Consider the following 16706-nt stretch of genomic DNA (forward strand, 5'->3'; position numbering starts at 1 on the left):
TCTTTTTTTTTTTTTTTTTTGGCTGCATTGGGTCTCCATGTCTGTGCGCGGGCTTTCTCTAGTTGTGGCGAGCAGGGGATACTCTTTTTTTTTTTTTTTTTTTAAACATCTTTATTGAAGTATAATTGCTTCACAACGGCGTGTTAGTTTCTGCTTTATAACAAAGTGAATCAGCTACACATATACACACGTTCCCATGTCTCCTCCCTCCTGCATCTCCCTCCCTCCCACCCTCCCCATCCCACCCCCCCAGGCGGTCACAAAGCACTCTTCATTGCAGTGCTCGGGCTTCTCAATGCGGTGGCTTCTCTTGTTGCAGAGCAAAGGCTCTAGACACACAGGCTTCAGTAGTTGCAGCACACGGGCTTCAGTAGTTGCAGCACGTGGACTCAGTAGTTGCAGCACACAGGCTCTAGGGCGCACGGGCTTCAGTAGTTGTGGCTCGCAAGCTCTAGAGTGCAGGCTCAGTAGTTGTGGCGCACGAGCTTAGTTGCTCCGTGGCATGTGGAATCTTCCGGGCCAGGGCTCGAACCCGTGTCCCCTGCATTGGCAGGCAGATTCTTAACCACGGCGCCACCGGGGAAGCCCCCAGCAGGGAAACCTCTTGTTCTCTCTTCTGTGGATGAGAATCTTGGCAGCAGGAAGAAGTGTGTGACTTAAACTCAGGCTGGGGCCCTGGTCCTGATGCTGCCACTTCCTGGAAGGGTGACCTTGGGATGATCACTTGTCCTCTCTGAGTCTCAGTTTCATCACCTGTAAAATGGGGATAATAATGCACATCATGCTGGGTGGCTGGCAGAATCAAGGGAGCAAACGATTGAAGACGTGTTAATAAATTGCCAAAGAATCCCGACACCTCTAAAGTAGGATTGTCATTGCCAGGGTGGAGGAGGCACAGAACAGACTTTCATGTCAGGTGGTCCTGGGTTCATGTCCCAAGTACATCACTTACTGTGTGGCCTCAGGCATGGGGTTTAAGCTTTTTGAGCCTTGGTGAGTTGGTCTTTGAAACACTGAGGAAGACAGTGTCTCTAACACAGAGTTGTTCTGATGATACAGGAGATCATGTTTGTAAAATAAGTAGTATAGGGAGAGCCTGGATAGAGGAAATATTCAGAAAACAAAGCAACAGCAAACAGATGTTCACAAGCTGCTCCTAGATCATCGTTATCCTGTTATCATTTCCCGCACTACAGCATCGAGTCCCCCAGGGTAGAAACATGGAGCCAACTGGACCCTCCCTGAGGGTGGGAGCTCATCTCCCCCCTCTGGTGTGGGAATGGTGGCCACCGGTGCCACTCTGCTGCCTCCACACTGGTCCTGGCTCTGCAATGATTCCGCCTGTGTAGCCGAGCCTCATCCAGATGTGGTTGGGTCCTGACAGAGAGGACAGTGCCCATCAAGTAATTCACTCAGGTCGAGGCCCCTGTAGGGCCAAGCATACCAGAAGGGTCTCTGGAACCTAAGCACGAGCCTGAACCATACTCAGGGCCCCAGGGAGACTGGTCCAGGAGACGGGGCCTGGAGTGATCCCACCACCCCTGACTTGCTCATGGGAAGACTGGTCTAGGAGAGGGGGGATCTGCAGTGGTCCCATCATCCGTGACTTGTCCACAAGGAATGCAACAGGGAGTGGTGAGTGATGAGAAGGGGGCATCCCAGATAAGAAGTCATGCACAGAAGGGGCTTGCAAAGGAAGAGGCCCAGCAGCCTGGAAGCCTCCCTCAGGACCCCTCCCCCAAAGCACGTCTCCAGGCCAGCCCCCAACAGGAAGTTCAGTCTACTACCTACTGTGTGCCCAGCACTGCGGCATTTAAGGTAGAGCAGTGGACAAAACAGCTGCTGTCCTCACCTCAGGAAATAGCCTTGGATGGGACAGACAAGTCCCTGGAAATACAAGAGAGCTGTTCACTAATAGGTGTAAGGAATCACCCGTGAGGGTGCCAACGTTACTGTGCCGGGTGCACACCTAAGCCCTTTTCCATATTATCTCACTGAATCATTGTCACAGAGCCTGGTTCTCAGACGAGGGCACGCCTGCTGAGGGCACTGATGGGGCGGCTCACCCAGGATGGGCTTGTGAGTGTGGAGGTGGAGAAGGCTTGCCATAGGAAGTGGCCTCTCAACCCAGTGGCGGGAGGACCTGATCTCTCCTTTCTCTAAGAAGATTTCCAGGGGCAACCTAGGATGTGCTCCATATTCCCAGACTTGACAGAGGGTTTCCCTTTCTAAGTTCTCACCCTGCACTGCCCCCTCGTCTCACCCTGCCCCCTCCCCCTTTTACAAAATTTCCAAGCTGAAAGGACATCGGAGCTGCCCTTTGCACAGAGACCAGGAAGCGGAAAAGTCAAGGGACTCATCCGAGGTCGCCCAGCTGGTCCTGGCTGAGCCTGGAGACCCAGACCTCCTGGGTCCCACTCCAACATTTTTCCGCCATGTACTTCATGGGGCTGCTGGTGAGGCTAGCTAGGCCAAGCTCCGGGCTTTGGGCTCTGGGGTACAGAGACGATAAAGACAGTCCTTAAAGTCCCGGGTTTGAGCTGGGCTGGATGCAATAGGATCTGAGGCTTTTCCCACTGGTAAAGGCAGAGTTTTTCCTCTTCTGCCTTTGGTTGCTCTATTTTCTTCCTTCATTGTCTGAAACCATTTTAGCCTCTCTCAGTGTTGGTTTTGCCCAAACTCCTGGGGGAGGTGACTGTGCCCTGTGCGGTTTGTAATTGGGTGAGGGTATCCGTGTGGGTGTGTGATGAGCACATGTGATGGCACATCTGCCTCTGTCAGCATCTGTCTGTCTGGGTGTGACGTGACTCAAATGCTGAGGCTCACACTCTCCCCCTGCCACTCTCGAAGCAGCTGTATCTTGCCCCCAGGGAAAGAATGTCCCTGGCAGCCGCAAGGCCCACCCCAGGCTGGAATGGCAGCACAGGTGGGGCACCGTGTCCAGCTGGCCCTGTGACAGGGCCGCCCAGGAGGAGAAGCTGCCCCTCCAGTGTCCCCCATTAGTGCTGCCCGATGCAGCTGTTGCCCAGAGGGACCGACTGCCCTGAGAGGAAGTGCCTGGAGGCCGGGCAATCAGTCGACAGGAGCCCTCCTGTGTCCAGCCTGGAGCCTAGTCCGGGGCAGTGCGGCTGGCCAGGAACCCCTGGAGGACAGGGCCCTGTAACATATGCATCCCATGGCGCCGCATCCGCAGATACGTCCCAGCACCTACAATGCGCCAGGAGCAGGGGCCTGGCCAGGGAGCTTTCAGTGAGGACGAGTAGAAGTTCCCACACTAGTCCTGAGTTGCCTGGCAGTCGTCTCTGGAGGGAGGGGATTGCCCCTTGGAGAGGAGTACTGTAGCTACTGCAGGTCCAAAATCACTGCATCGAGGGGACGGAACCCAGACACCATTCATTCACTCTCGTGACAACAGCAGGCAACCTGATCAGGGCTGTGAGAAAAGCCCAGGAACACAGTTTTGGTGATTTTGAGCAAGGCCCGTATGTGCTTTGGGGAAGGCAGGGTGACATCTGTGATGGGTGTTAAAGGGTGGGTGGGAAGCAGGGGAAGGTGGAAAGGGCAGAGGCACCGCAGTGGCAAAGCTGTGGCACTCAGAAGGGGCACTTCCGGCTTAGCAGAGGGACCAAACCTGATGCCCAGCTAAGAGGCCAATAGGTGCCAGTGTATGGACAAACATCTCTTTGTGAGGGGCGGCAATTCTGGGGAGAGACACTTGGTGAGAACTGGTGGGGTCAGAAAGGCTTCGGGGAGGAGGGAAGAGCACTGCGGGGGGATGACATCCACGAACCCTGGAAGGCTCCCTACTCCCTGCCTTGATCTTAAAGGTCAGAGGCCCAGGGATGGAGGGCCAGGGGCACTGTATCCAAGAGCAGGGGCCCTCAGCTTGTCCCAGTGAGGGGTGGGCAGGGCTTAGAGCAGGGAAACAGGGGCTCAGTGTGTCTAAGGAGACCCGGCCTGGCCTCACCTCCCTCTGGCCCCTCTCCTTCAGCCCCCAGCAAGGTCCCTGCCCCGCACCGGCCACACCTGTGGAGCACAGAGCTGAGCAGATTGAATGGTGCTGTGTGACCTCACACAAGGCACTCCGCCTCTTTGGGCCTCAGTTTCCTCACCCCTAAACCCAGGGCGTTGGGCTCTGTGGGATCTCAAATAGTTCCCATGTCACCTGCCAGCCCTGACTAACTGGTAAGGCTAGGTGGAGGATTGTGTTGCCAAGTCCAGGCTGGGAGGGACAGATGCTGTGATCCATTAGTGATGTCTGCTGTGGCCTCCTGAGAGGGGGGTGGTACACATGCCTTCTTCCTCCAGTCTTCATAACACCCTACGTTCTAACAGGGGGCAGAGGGGCAGGGGGTGGACCAACCTTCTATGAAGAGAGGTTCTCCCAGTCCTTGTGACAAATCTTCTGTGTATTCCCCAGGGCCAAACATCTAGATGGAAAGCAGGTGTCTCCAAGCACCCACCACTTGGCCTTGTCTAAACAAAGGCATAGGCACAGTTTCACGCGGAAGAAAAGGGAGGGTGAACGCTCCCACATCTGAGTTCTTGGTCTATTTGTTTTCCTGGCATTTTGAAAAATGTATGCCCAGCTGCATTTATTTATAGCTAATAAGAAGGAAAATTTTCTTGTTGTTGTTGCTTTGTTTGTTTTTTGCTGAAACAGAAAAAAATCCATAAAAATTGTCAAGAAAGAAAAGGACAGGCCAAAGGAAGTTGATGAGTCATATAATTGGGTTTAAATGGAAACTAGAATCTTGGGAACTTTAATCAGAAAATAGGATGTGTTTGGGAAATGCATGTGTATCTGTGTGTGTTTGTGAATGTTGTGTATGTTTGTGAATATGTTGTATGTGTATAATGCATGTTAATGCACGAGGCATGTTCATGTAGTGTAGGTGTGGCATGAACGTGTGTGTATATTTGGTGTGTTCTGTGCAGCAGGTGTGTCTGTAGAGCATAGCAGTAGTTTGTGTTCTTTGTCAGTGGTGTGTGGGGTGTGTGCAGCGTGCCTGTTGTATATAGTGGACATCAGAATAAGTAGGTGTGGTGAGTGTGCAGGACGTGTGTGCATCATGTATGTTTGCGTGACCCACGACGTGTTCATTCTGGGTAGACCCGTGGCGTCCTTGCCCTGTGACTCACTGGCCTTGAGCAGGGCCTGGAGATGACGTGAAGTATCATCAGAGCTTGAGAACAAAAAGCCCTGAGTCTTTTACGGGGCTTGCTCTTCCAAGAAGAAATCAGGAATTTCTGGGGTCTGCTTTCCACACCCTGTGAAGTTCAGGCAAGCAGAAAGAGACTGGATCCAGTGGAAATCCGGCTGCCAGCTCGTGAAGGCTGATTAAAAAGCTTGCAGCTTGGCGTTTCCAAGAAAAATTGTTCATCAAACTTTTCAGAACTTTTCCCCACTTTGGCAAAGGTGGAAAAGGTTCCTGATGGCTTTCTACTGGAAAGTCGAGCAATTTCCATGATGGATTTGGGGCACATGTTTTTAGAAAGTGACCATGTGGTAGGGAAGAAGGTTGCCAGACAGCTGGAGCTCCCAGCACAAGTGTTCACAGTAAGAATTGTTCCCCCCAGCATAGAGGAGGCCACAAAATGTGGTAAATCAATCTCTTTTAGCTGCCCTCAGGCAAGATGTCCAGAGGATTTCATTCTCCCAGGCCAGGGGGCAGAAGGTGGAGTGAAGGCTGCTCTGCTGTGCACACTTGCAGAACTCATGGCACCTTCTTGGGCCTCTGACTTGTCAAAAAGCGTTGTCCATCGGAGCCCTTCCTGCTACTCAGGACTGTGGTGTGAGCCCAGAAGCCACAGTCGTGAATATTTTTGCCAAGTCGAAGGGACAGTCCCGAGGGGCAAAATTGTTCCTGGCACGGGGCCTGCCACTTAGTAGGTGTCCAGTAAATAGCCATTGAATGAATGAGTAGCCCAGGAGGGACCATCCAAGAGAAACAGGCTGGTTTCCACCCACCGCCAGGCAGAGCTTCCAGGGCAAGGCTGGGGCGGACGTGTCTGCCTGTCCAGCTGTTGGGTTTCCCCTCCCCTTTTCCTGTCCCTCTCCCCATAACCTCGGCTGGTTCCCACGCCCTCGCTCAGGGGCTTCTGCTGTCATTGTTCCACTGTTATCAGGACCCAGGCCTCTGCCAGCCTAGACCCTTCACTGGACCAGGAAAAGGAGAGGGAGAAAGATTATGGGGAATGGGAGCTTCAGGGACCGATGAAGAAAGGAATCAAGTGTCAAATGCAGCTGATTAGCGCAGCCTCAGGTGAGGAAACCAAGGTTTAGCGAGGAATAGGGAAACATTCCCAAGGTTAGGTGGAAAGGGGGTAGACTAATAATGATCATTGTAATTATGGCAATAGTAGTATCTACCACATAGGATGGGATACATGGTGAGATAATATTTTAAAAAATATTAGCCAGTCTTTTCCCCCAATATTTTCTTGCACTCCCTAGCTTCGCCCACTTCCTGTAGTTAGTTTGTTTTGAGGTACGCATAGAGAATGTGAGTGCTCGCGTGGCCCCTGGGATAACTGGAGGGGACCTAGGGAGGCAGCTGGGGGCTGGAAGCGTCAGTCCCAGGATGCTAGGTGGGAAGCGGGAGCTTGACCGCTCCAGCATTTGTTGGCTCAGAGAATAGGCTAGAATTCTTGGATTTTGAGTTTCAAAAGCCAGACTGTAGAACTTCTAAAATAAAAAGAATAATCATTGAAATTTCAAACTCAGTGGGAGAAATAGAGCTAGAAAAGGAGATCTGAGAATTCACCCAAAATACAGCACAAAGAAGTAAATAAGTGGAAAATAGGGAAGAGTGAGAGGTGTGAAGAATAGAATGAGATGGTCCAACCTATGTCACGCAGAATTTCAGAAAGAGAGGTTGGAAAGAACGAGAGGCAGTCTTCAGAGAGACAATGGCTAAGAAATCTCTAGAATTGAAGACACGTAAGTTTTCACGTAGCAGAATCATGCCAGGTTCTGGGCCATCATGGTACAATTCCAGACCTCAAAGAGAAGGCTTCTGGATCCCGTTGCTCCTAAAATCTTTCTCTTCTGACCACCTCAGCGCTAACCACAGGACCTTGGCTTGTGCCCTGGACTTTAGACTGCTTCCATTCGCCATTCTTTGGTGAGCAAATTTTGCCTCCTTCGTGAAACTGGGAGCTTCCTGAGGATAGGAGCCCTTCTCCCAGCCCCTGGTACTGGGAAGGATGACAAGATACCTGGTCAGAGATCTGGCTAGAGTCCTGGGCAGGTAGCTCAATGCCTCATGTCCTATTTTCTCCACTTCTAAAATGGAATTAGAAATACCTGGTCAGGGCACTCTGAGATTATACACTAGACACCCTGTTTCAGTTCTGTTTAATCCATTGCTTTTTAAATTTCGCTGACTATTTTTATTTCCAGATTCCCTCCCCTCTCCCCCGGACCAATTTTGCCTATTTCTTTCTCTTTCTTCTTATATTCATGAAGAACCGTAAAACAGTAGGTTTCGAACTTAGTTTTAGCAGCAGAGCCCATTCATCAGATAAAAGTGTATTGTTGGAAAACCAATTCAAGAAGAATACAGGACCTGCCGGTTGAATTGGGTTTGGATGGAGACCCAGAGTCCAGCTGCCTCATTTCCCCCTTTTGCCTTAGATCACCCTTGGGGCACCTTGGCTGGAACAAAGTTAGAAAACCATCCCCATCAGAAGCTTTAATGAAGCTTTCCCCAGAATGTGCTTCTGGGAACTCTGCTTCATGGTGTTTCATGAAAAAAAGTGTTCCATGGTCAAATAAGCTGGAGAAACACTGAATTAACCAAAGTTAATTGGATCTCTTCAGGATTTTTTTTGAGACTTCAGTATTCACATTGTGCAGTAGGAGTCTTTGAGAGGGTAGCTGATGTGCCAAGTTCTATAAACCTACCTGCTTTATTAAGGATTACTCCTATAAGCAGAACACAGTAGAGAAATGCTATGCTGGAGAATAATAACAAGAACAACAATAATAATAATTTTTCCTTTGTCTCCCCATCAAGATCTAGTTATAGGACTAGACACTGAAATGGGAGGGGAGGCAATAACTACTCTGGATTGAATATAAGCTTTGATCTCCCCCAACCCCAGAATCTAAAAAGGCCTGTGGGAAGCCCAGTGATTTCCAGGCTTTCTTTTTTCCTGCCTCTGTTCTGCAGCCACAAACACAGCCCAGCAGGCATGCCCATGGAGAGCTGAGGTTCCATTGGTCAGTTCTTCTGACACCTCTGGCTGGGACCCAGCCTCTGTCTCAGGGCTGAAACGGCCCTTTGGCCCAGGCAAGAGGCCCCAGTGCTCCAGCCTGGCCCGTGAGAGCTCTGGGAACCCTGGTTCCCACTTGCCCATCCCTTTCCCGGCAGCCCAAGAGGCTATCCCGGCTTCTCTTTCCTCTTCTAACTGGAGGAAAGAATTTCTGGAAATGTGGCTGGGCCAGTGACAATGAGGCAGGATGCCCCCCCCCCTTCCTGCCTTGACCAGGCCAACCCCGCCAGCAGAACCCAGCGCCTCTCGGGGGCTGGGGCCCACAGAGGTAACCCTCTGCAGCCTGTCGGTGCCTCTGCAGAGGCAGGGGAGGGCCAGCTGAGCCCAACCCCTCCCTGGCTGCCCTTCCCCAACTCAGGCTCCGAGAACAGGACAGGCCCTCTCAGCAAGGCCGGAAAAGAGAGGCAGGTGCCCTGGAGCCTCTCCCAAGAGGCCACACCCCATGGTGGGTCTGCAGGGCCTCCTACCCACAGTCTTTCCCTCTTTCCTTCATACGTTGAACAGACACTGAGGGGAGTGGTTGCTCCTACCCCAGGTGCTGAGATGCAACAGTGAACAAGGCTGGGGGTCCGGAGTAGAGTGGGGTGGTCCAACAGGCAACTCGAGCACGTTAATATAATGTTTTAGGGCTTTGACAGACATGCGCACGGCAGAAGCATTTAGTCCAGGCTGGATGAAGAATGTCTGCCGGGGCTGGTGGGGCTTTGCGGGGGCACAGTCTATTAAACAGCTTCCCCGGCTTCATGGCTAAGGATACACGAACCGAGTGAGAACCAGTCCTTGCTTTCAAGGAATTTCCTCTCTGGGTCACTCTGCCTCTCCCTGTCTTTTCCTCTTTTTTTTCTGGTTCCCCTGGCTGGCTCTGTCCCGTCTTTCTCTTTGTCTTTAACCCCACATCTTCCTGACTCCCCACCATGCCCTAGGACTTGTATTCCCAGGAAAGGTAAATAAATACTAGAAATTCAGCAGCCCCCCTTCCCACAGCTCCCTGGCTTGGCGTCCCATCCCCGGGGTCTGGGGGGCTCAGAAAATCTTCCCCATTGATGCACCCCTTGGGTCCCCTAGCTTACTTTGTTTCTCTCCTCGGTGACTCTGTTACTATGGCTACACCCACATCAGCCAGCCATCCTTCCTGTGGGGGGAAGCTGGGCAGGAATTTCTGTACTTTAAAAAGTTGTTATTGGGGCTTCCCTGGTGGCGCAAGGGTTAAGAATCCGCCTGCCAACGCAGCAGACACGTTTTCGAGTCCTGGTCCAGGAAGATTCCACATGCCGCGCAGCAACTAAGCCCGTGCGCCACAGCTACTGAGCCTGCGCTCTAGAGCCCGTGAGCCACAGCTACTGAAGCCCACGCGCCTAGAGCCCATGCTTTGCAACAAGAGAGGCCACTGCAATGAGAAGCCCGTGTGCCACAACGAAGAGTAGCCCCCGCTCTCCATAACTAGAGAAAGCCCGTACGCAGCAATGAAGACCCAACGCAGCCAAAAAAAAAAAAAAAAAAAAAGTTATTGTCTGAGGGGAAGTAGCCAAAAAAAAAAAAGGTGTTTTTTTTGTTTGTTTGTTTGTTTATAAATTTATTTTTGGCTGCATTGGCTACTCTTCGTTATGGTGCATGGGCTTCTCATTGCAGTGGCTTCTCTTGTTGCAGAGCATGGGCTCTAGGCGCGCCGGCTTCAGTAGTTGTGGCTCGCGGGCTCTAGAGTGCAGGCTCAGTAGTTGTGGCGCACGGGCTTAGTTGCTCTGCGGCATGTGGGATCTTCCCGGACCAGGCAACGAACCTGTGTCCCCTGCGTTGGCAGGCGGCTTCTTAACCACTGTGCCACCTGGGAGGTCCCTAGGAGGTGTTTTACCTACAGACTGGACTTGGCTTTTCCTCACAAACTAATGGGATTTCCAAGGAAGGGATTCAAGGGTGTACTTGGGTCCAGAGGAGTGAGCAAGGGCCTGGGATGTCTGTCCCTCCCTTAGACTGACAGCTCTTTGATGCCACAGCCATGTCCCTCAGTCTGGGTTCCTTGAGGGCAGGAGCCCTGCCTCTGACATCTGACTGGATGTGTGACGATGCAGAGGCCCTGCCCCACCCCCCAGGTCTGAGCAAGCACTGGGAGCCCAAGGAGGCCCCTGGATGTTGCAGAAACCAGTGTTCCTTGGGGCTTGCTGGTCAAGAGCCACCTCTTCCCAGACTCATCTCTTCACCCATTGCTGGGCTACCCCATCCCCTTTCCTACTCTCCGGAGCCCCGGAGACTCTCAGGCCTTGGCTTTGGAGAGCCACTGCGAATCCCTCAGCGTGGCCCTGGCCCTGGCCCTTCGGCCTCATCAGCCCAGGCTCCCCTGCTCAGCCACGCCTTCAGCCTGCTTGCTCTCCAGCCCCCTCCCCATCCCACGTACAGACTGGGCTGCTTCCCACCTCCATGCCTTTGCTGGGGCCATTCCCTGGGCCTGGAGCTCGCTTCCCATCTCTCCACTTCTCAGTTTCACCATCCTTCCTGGCCCAGGACTGGTCCCACCTCCCAGCAGCCTGCCCTGAGTGCCCCACCCCACACTGGCCTCTCCTCCCCACTCTGCGGTCCCTCCACGGCCAGGTGCCTGTCACTTTACGGAGACCGACACCTCCACGCTCAGCCCCACACAAACACACAAGCTGGGGGAGCTGGGGGAGGAGGGCCGGGGCCACAGGATGATGGATGAGGCCGCAGTGGCGCCCTTCCCTGCTGCGGCTGTGGTCAGGAGATCTCCCCTCGAAGAAGCCTGATATTTTCCAGGAATTTCCTGAGGGGAGGAGACCAAGCATTCTGGAATGAGAGCCAGCTGTGGGGTTGAGGCCTGGGGATGGGGAGGAGGGCGCTCCGGGCTTCCTGGCTGAGTCAGCGACCATCCCCAGGTAATTTATGGGCTGAGTCAGGGCCGGGGTGGAGGTGGGGAGGGTCGGGGGGGTGCCTGCTAGGAAGTCTGTCAAGGGGAGAGCAGCCTGACGGGCTGGAAGTGAGGCTGGCCGAGTCCAGCACAGACCCTCCCCTCCCCTCCAGCGCTCGCTCTCCTGCCTGGAGACTAGAGAGGCCACGGCCAAGAGAGGGAGGGAACTGCAGGGGGATGGACGCGAGGCAGCAGAAACAGGAAGCCTCTGGCAGGCCCTGGGGGCTCACGAAGACAGAGGGGGCACGGCTGGCAGGGAGCGGACCTGAGCAGGCCTCAGGGCTAAGTCGGAGGTGAGGAGAGCTGCTGCTTCCAGCACCCCAGCCTGAGAGCTGCCCATTCTTCCTTCCTTCCTTGCCCGACCCCTTTCCCAGCAGGCCTGGCTTGTGCTGAAAAGCGGTTCTGGCTTCTGATCCCCCTTCTACCGTGGACCTGCTGGGCCACGCGGGCTTGGGGGCCTCCTCCTCTCTGAGCCTCAAGTCCTCACTCGGGCAGGATGGCCAGGCTCCTCCGAGCCCCCTGATATGGGGCTACTCAGCTACAGCCAGGGAGTCCAGTCCAATGGCGGTGGCTTGGAAAACAAGGCTGAGCAAAAGCAAGCCTGGGAGAGCTGCCCTCTGAGGCCCGCTGCAGGGCTCGGCCTTGAAGAGAGGTGGGGCTGGGGGTAGGAAGGCCAGCGGGGAGAGGCTGAGCCTGGTCACTGTCACCTCCAGATTGGAGAAGCTGCAGGGGATGCAGGGCAGGGTGTGTCATCACATGCAGGTACACACCCACACCCCCCAGAGTCCCAGGAAACACCCGTTTCTGCCCACATCACCCAACATGGAGGCTTGGGTCCCACAGAAAGATGAGTCCTGATTTAAGCTCCTAGGAGGCGCTCCCTCCTGCTGACAGTGTGGTGGAAGCGTCCCTTAGGGCAAAGGGGCCCAGCTTTCCCATGTCATTCATGCACAGCTGTTGCATCATCACATCTGTTGCGGAATCATCCCACAGCAGATTCCAAGCCCTGCAGTCTTGGGGCTCCACGGCCCTGGTCTCAGCATCTTGGAGAGGCCCCTGGATTGCTGAGTTTCTTGCTTTGGCTCATGGCTCAAAGTCCTCAAGCCAGAGAGAAGTCCCTATGAGGATGGTAGATTTCATAAACCCTGAATTAGGACGTAAGATCTGAAGAAAAATTTGGGGCATTGTGATATTTTGTAAAGATATAAAAGGAATCTCATTTGTCCATGACTAATGAACAGTTTTTCTTGGTAAGACCAGCCAAGATGCAATCAAATCTGGACAGGAGGGTCCTGAACACACATGGGGGTCAGTGGCAGAGCCCCCATCACCACCCAGCTTTGTTCCCTGGCTGCTCTGTGGAGCAGGGGTACCACGTAGAAGGGTGTTGAAATTATCTGGGCAAGAAATGCCAGAACAGAAATGGTGAGAGGTGGCTGGGGTCTGGAATATGTTGGAATCCAGCTGACAGGATTCTTGATGGACTGAACATGGAGTCTAAGAGAAAAGATTCAAGGACAATTCCAAGGTTTTGGCCCGAGCAACTGAAGGCATGGAGTTGCCATGAACTCAAATAGAGAATGAGTTTTGTTGAACATTTAATCAATTTCTTTAATTGTCAAAAATCCAGAAATCAGGAATGGCTGGAACCAAGCAGGCCATCTGTGGGGTCCCCACTGCCCGCAGGGACCTCTGGCTCATCACACCACCCACCGCAGCCCTAGGGGGTCCCAAGGGGCCCTGGTAGAGAAAGAAGGAGGTTCACCTTCCTGCCTCGGGGCGGGGGAGGGGCAGCAGCCTGAAGGGGCTTGGCCTCCCTGAGTCCCCCGGGCTGACACAGGAGACCCGGTGCCCATGCAGGGGGTGGTATTAGAACAGGAAGGGAGGTGTGCGGGCCTCTGTCTGCAGAGACTCACCTCTGGCTCACAGAGGTCCTTTCTCCTCAAACCCGGTGTGCTGTTTCCAGAGCCTTCTGGAGGAGGTGTCCACAGGAGCTGAGGATGGCTGCTTTGGTTCTCCAGGCCACAAACCCCTGCAGGCCCGACTGACAGAGGCGTGCCTGTGCACCCAGGGCAAGCAAGCGCCTGGGGACTCACGGCCAGAGAGCCTGTGAGGATGGCTTTGTGCGGCTCTCCGGTTGCCCGTGGCCAAGTCCCCCGGCCAGCAGAAGCCCTTTTGGCTGCCAAAGCTCCCGAATTAGGTTACCTGAGGAAGCAGACTTGTAGCCCATCTGTTTGTCATCGCTTCCCCTGCCTTGGGCCTGCTTGACCTGGGGGCCAAATTCCCTGTCCCCCCATATCTGCCGAGATGAGGGACAGGAAGCCAGTTCTGTGCAAAGAGCCAGGAGGACCACACTTGGTGAAGATACGGGTTCCAGGGCACCTCTCCAGACCTGCAAGGTCTGTGTCTCTGGGGGAGACGCCTTGAACCCTGCGTATTTACAGAGTTCCCCGGGTGATCTGATGGGGGTCGGGAGCCGCACGCTCCCCATACTACATGGAGAGACACCAAACTCAGAGAGTCAAAGCTGTGACCTTCAGGACAGGTGGCAGGTGGCATTAGGAGGGGTGTCCTGGTTGTCTGAGCACAAGAGAACCCTGGATCTTTGAGAGGTCTCAAGGGGGAACTGGCAGAGTTTGAGCCTAAAACAAGGATAAAGCCCCAGAGAGGGGATCGCCGTACGGGCTCAGACAAGCCAGAAACCTGAGCAGGACTCCAGAAGCCAGTGCCAGAGAGGCCTCGCAGAAGCATCCAGCGCCCGGAATAGGGGTCAGGGAGACTCTGCTCCTCACGGCATGAGAGACTGAGGCACATCGCTCGGAACCCAGCTCCGTCTCTGAAGAGCAGAATCCTTGCTGCCAGCTCAGCTATATGAGTGGCTCTTGATGTTTCCTGTGCCCCAGGTTGGGAGGGAGGACTTGGGAGGCTGGAACTGGGGCTAGGGTCGGCCTGGGACAGGGGGAAGTGGGACCCCCTTTGGCCTTCGTGGGGTGAGCTGGCTGCCATGACCTGCCCCTCCTCCCCGTAAACTCTTAACCCCGATCTGGAGAAAGGCGATCTCCAAGGGCGGGGGCTTGCCCACCCAGAAATACATTAAATAAAGAAATGTGCTCTGCCCAGATTTTACCTCATCAGGATCCCAGAGCATAAGACAAACGGCCCCATGTCTGGCTGGGAGGTGTACTTCATTCTCTCAGGTGAGCCCACAGCCTGGGGGTGAGTTTGGGAGAAGGGAGGAGGATGGTTTGGACCACATGGATCATGCAGACTTGGGGGCTGGGTGGGCCCTGGAGCTTGGCGCAAGGCTCGGTGCCAAGACCTCAGAAACGCCCAGCCCTCCCTGGGGCCTGCTCAGGGACGGAGACAAAACGTAGCACCCTTTAATTGAGGGAGTTTATTCCTGAGATTTGTTCTGGGGGGTACACATATGTGTAAAGACTTAGCTATAGGGTTGCTCTTTACTGTTATTTGTAAGCCTGAAAAATTGAAAACAACCTAAATATCCAATAAGAGGGGATTGTTTAATAAATTATGAACCATCCAGAACATAAAACACAATGCAGCCTTCAAAAGATGATGCTGTAGAAGAACACAGAAATAAGCCTAAAGCATAGTAAGCAGGAAAATAAAAAGCTGATAAATATAGAAAATAATCTGATTTATAAAATTTGTCAATTCATTAAGAATGTTGGAAGGATATACACTAAAACATTGACACATTGTAAGATAAGGAGTAATTTTAGATTTCTTCTTTTTCCCTTGTTTTGATTTTGATTTTGGTTATCTGAATTTGCATCTTTTTCTAGAATTGCCATGCATTTATTTATACACAGAGTACAAAAATGATTTAAAAATTATTATCAGTGTTATTATTTTACAAACCAGAACTTGTAAGGTTTGGCTCAGGAAGGAGAATTTCCAGGCAGGAGGGCCAGCTGGATCAAATAGCCCTAACTCTATCTCCCTCTGCTCACTCTCCCTTTTGGGTCACTTTCTTCATTCCCACTGCCTCTCCCTGCTTGCCCCTCAGGATGCCACTGTCCTTTCCATTCTCGGAACCAAGCATAGCTAGAAACCCAGTCTTTGGCTTCTTTAAGCAGAACACAGCTAAGAAACCTGTGATGATTATACTAGGTAGAGTTAATAAGCCCTACGGGGAGACAATAGGAACAGAAACACAGCACCCAGAAGAACTATAAAACTAATCAGGCTTCCTTCAGTGAGGGTTCAGGCTCCCTCCAGAGGCACCCAGGTCCTGCCCATCCTCTGTGAAGATCCATGAGGGGACAGGCTACACACCCAGTCCTCTGTCTCATCTTAATCTTTAGCATCTTCTTCCCAGGTTCACCTTCCACTTTGAAAAACCCATTCTTCCTCAGGTACTGGCTCTTGAGAATGACCTCCCTTCTCAGGAGGGACCCATCATGATATATTGGGAGAGGGCACTAGACTTCAGTCCAGCCTCCTGATAAAAATATCCCAGGGCACCACTAAACCACAGCACTCATTGCAGAGGACATACACCTTACAAGCATCAAAAGACTCTTGGGACTCGAGAAACTTCCAGACCCAAAGGGTAAATGCATGCTTGATATCCCCAAGCCTTTGTTAACACCACTCCATCCACATTCTGCCCCAGTGAAGCCGTGATAGGTAATCAGTGAATTATTTTTCTCCATCAAAAAAACTAATAGTATTTAGCTGGAGAGGGTGTGGAGAAAAGGGGACCCACCTACACTGTTAGTGGGAATGTAAGTTGGTGCAGCCACTATGGAAAACAGTATGGAGGTTCCTCAGAAAACTAAAAATAGAATTACCATATGAACCAGCAATACAACTCCTGGGCATGTACTCGGACGAAACTATAATTTAAGAAGATACATGCACCCCTATGTTCATAGCAGCACTATTCACAATAGCAAAGACATGGAAACAACCTAAATGTCCATCGACAGAGGAATGGATAAAGAAGATGTGGTACATATATACAATGGAATATTACTCAGCCATAAAAAAGAACGAAATAATGCCATTTGCAGCAACATGGATGCAACTAGAGATTATCAAACTAAATGAAGTAAGTCAGAAAGAGAAAGACAAATACCATATGATATCACTTATATGTGGAATCCAAAATATGGCACAAATGAACATATCTACAAAACAGAAATAAACTCACAGGCATAGAGATCAGACTTGTGGTTGCCAAGGGGGAGGCGGGAGGGAGCGAGATGGACTGGGAGCTTGGGGTTAGTAGATGCAAACTATTACATTTAGAATGGACAAACAACAAGGTCCTACTGTATAGCACAGGGGACTATGTTCAATATCCTGTGATAAACCATAAAGGCAAAGAATGTGTATATGTGTATAACTGAGTCACTTTGTTGTACAGCAGAGATTGGCACAGCATTATAAATCAACTATACTTCAATAAAAAAAAAATGTGGCCAAAAAAACTAATAGGGACTTCCCTGGTGGCGCAGTGGTTAAGAATCCACCTGCCAATGCA

General features: G+C 52.3%; 1 long non-coding RNA gene across 1 annotated transcript in view; it reads right to left on the bottom strand.

Annotated features, from left to right (window-relative positions):
* Positions 1–526: 526 nt before the first annotated feature.
* Positions 527–16706, bottom strand: part of LOC118905672 — a 207812-nt gene continuing 191632 nt past the window's right edge. The window contains exon 4 of the long non-coding RNA XR_005022311.1: positions 527–753. This is a non-coding gene — a long non-coding RNA (uncharacterized LOC118905672). The remainder of the gene's footprint in view (positions 754–16706) is intronic.

The sequence above is a fragment of the Balaenoptera musculus genome, chromosome 13, assembly GCF_009873245.2.
Source record: "Balaenoptera musculus isolate JJ_BM4_2016_0621 chromosome 13, mBalMus1.pri.v3, whole genome shotgun sequence".
Classification (NCBI taxonomy): Eukaryota; Metazoa; Chordata; class Mammalia; order Artiodactyla; family Balaenopteridae; genus Balaenoptera; species Balaenoptera musculus.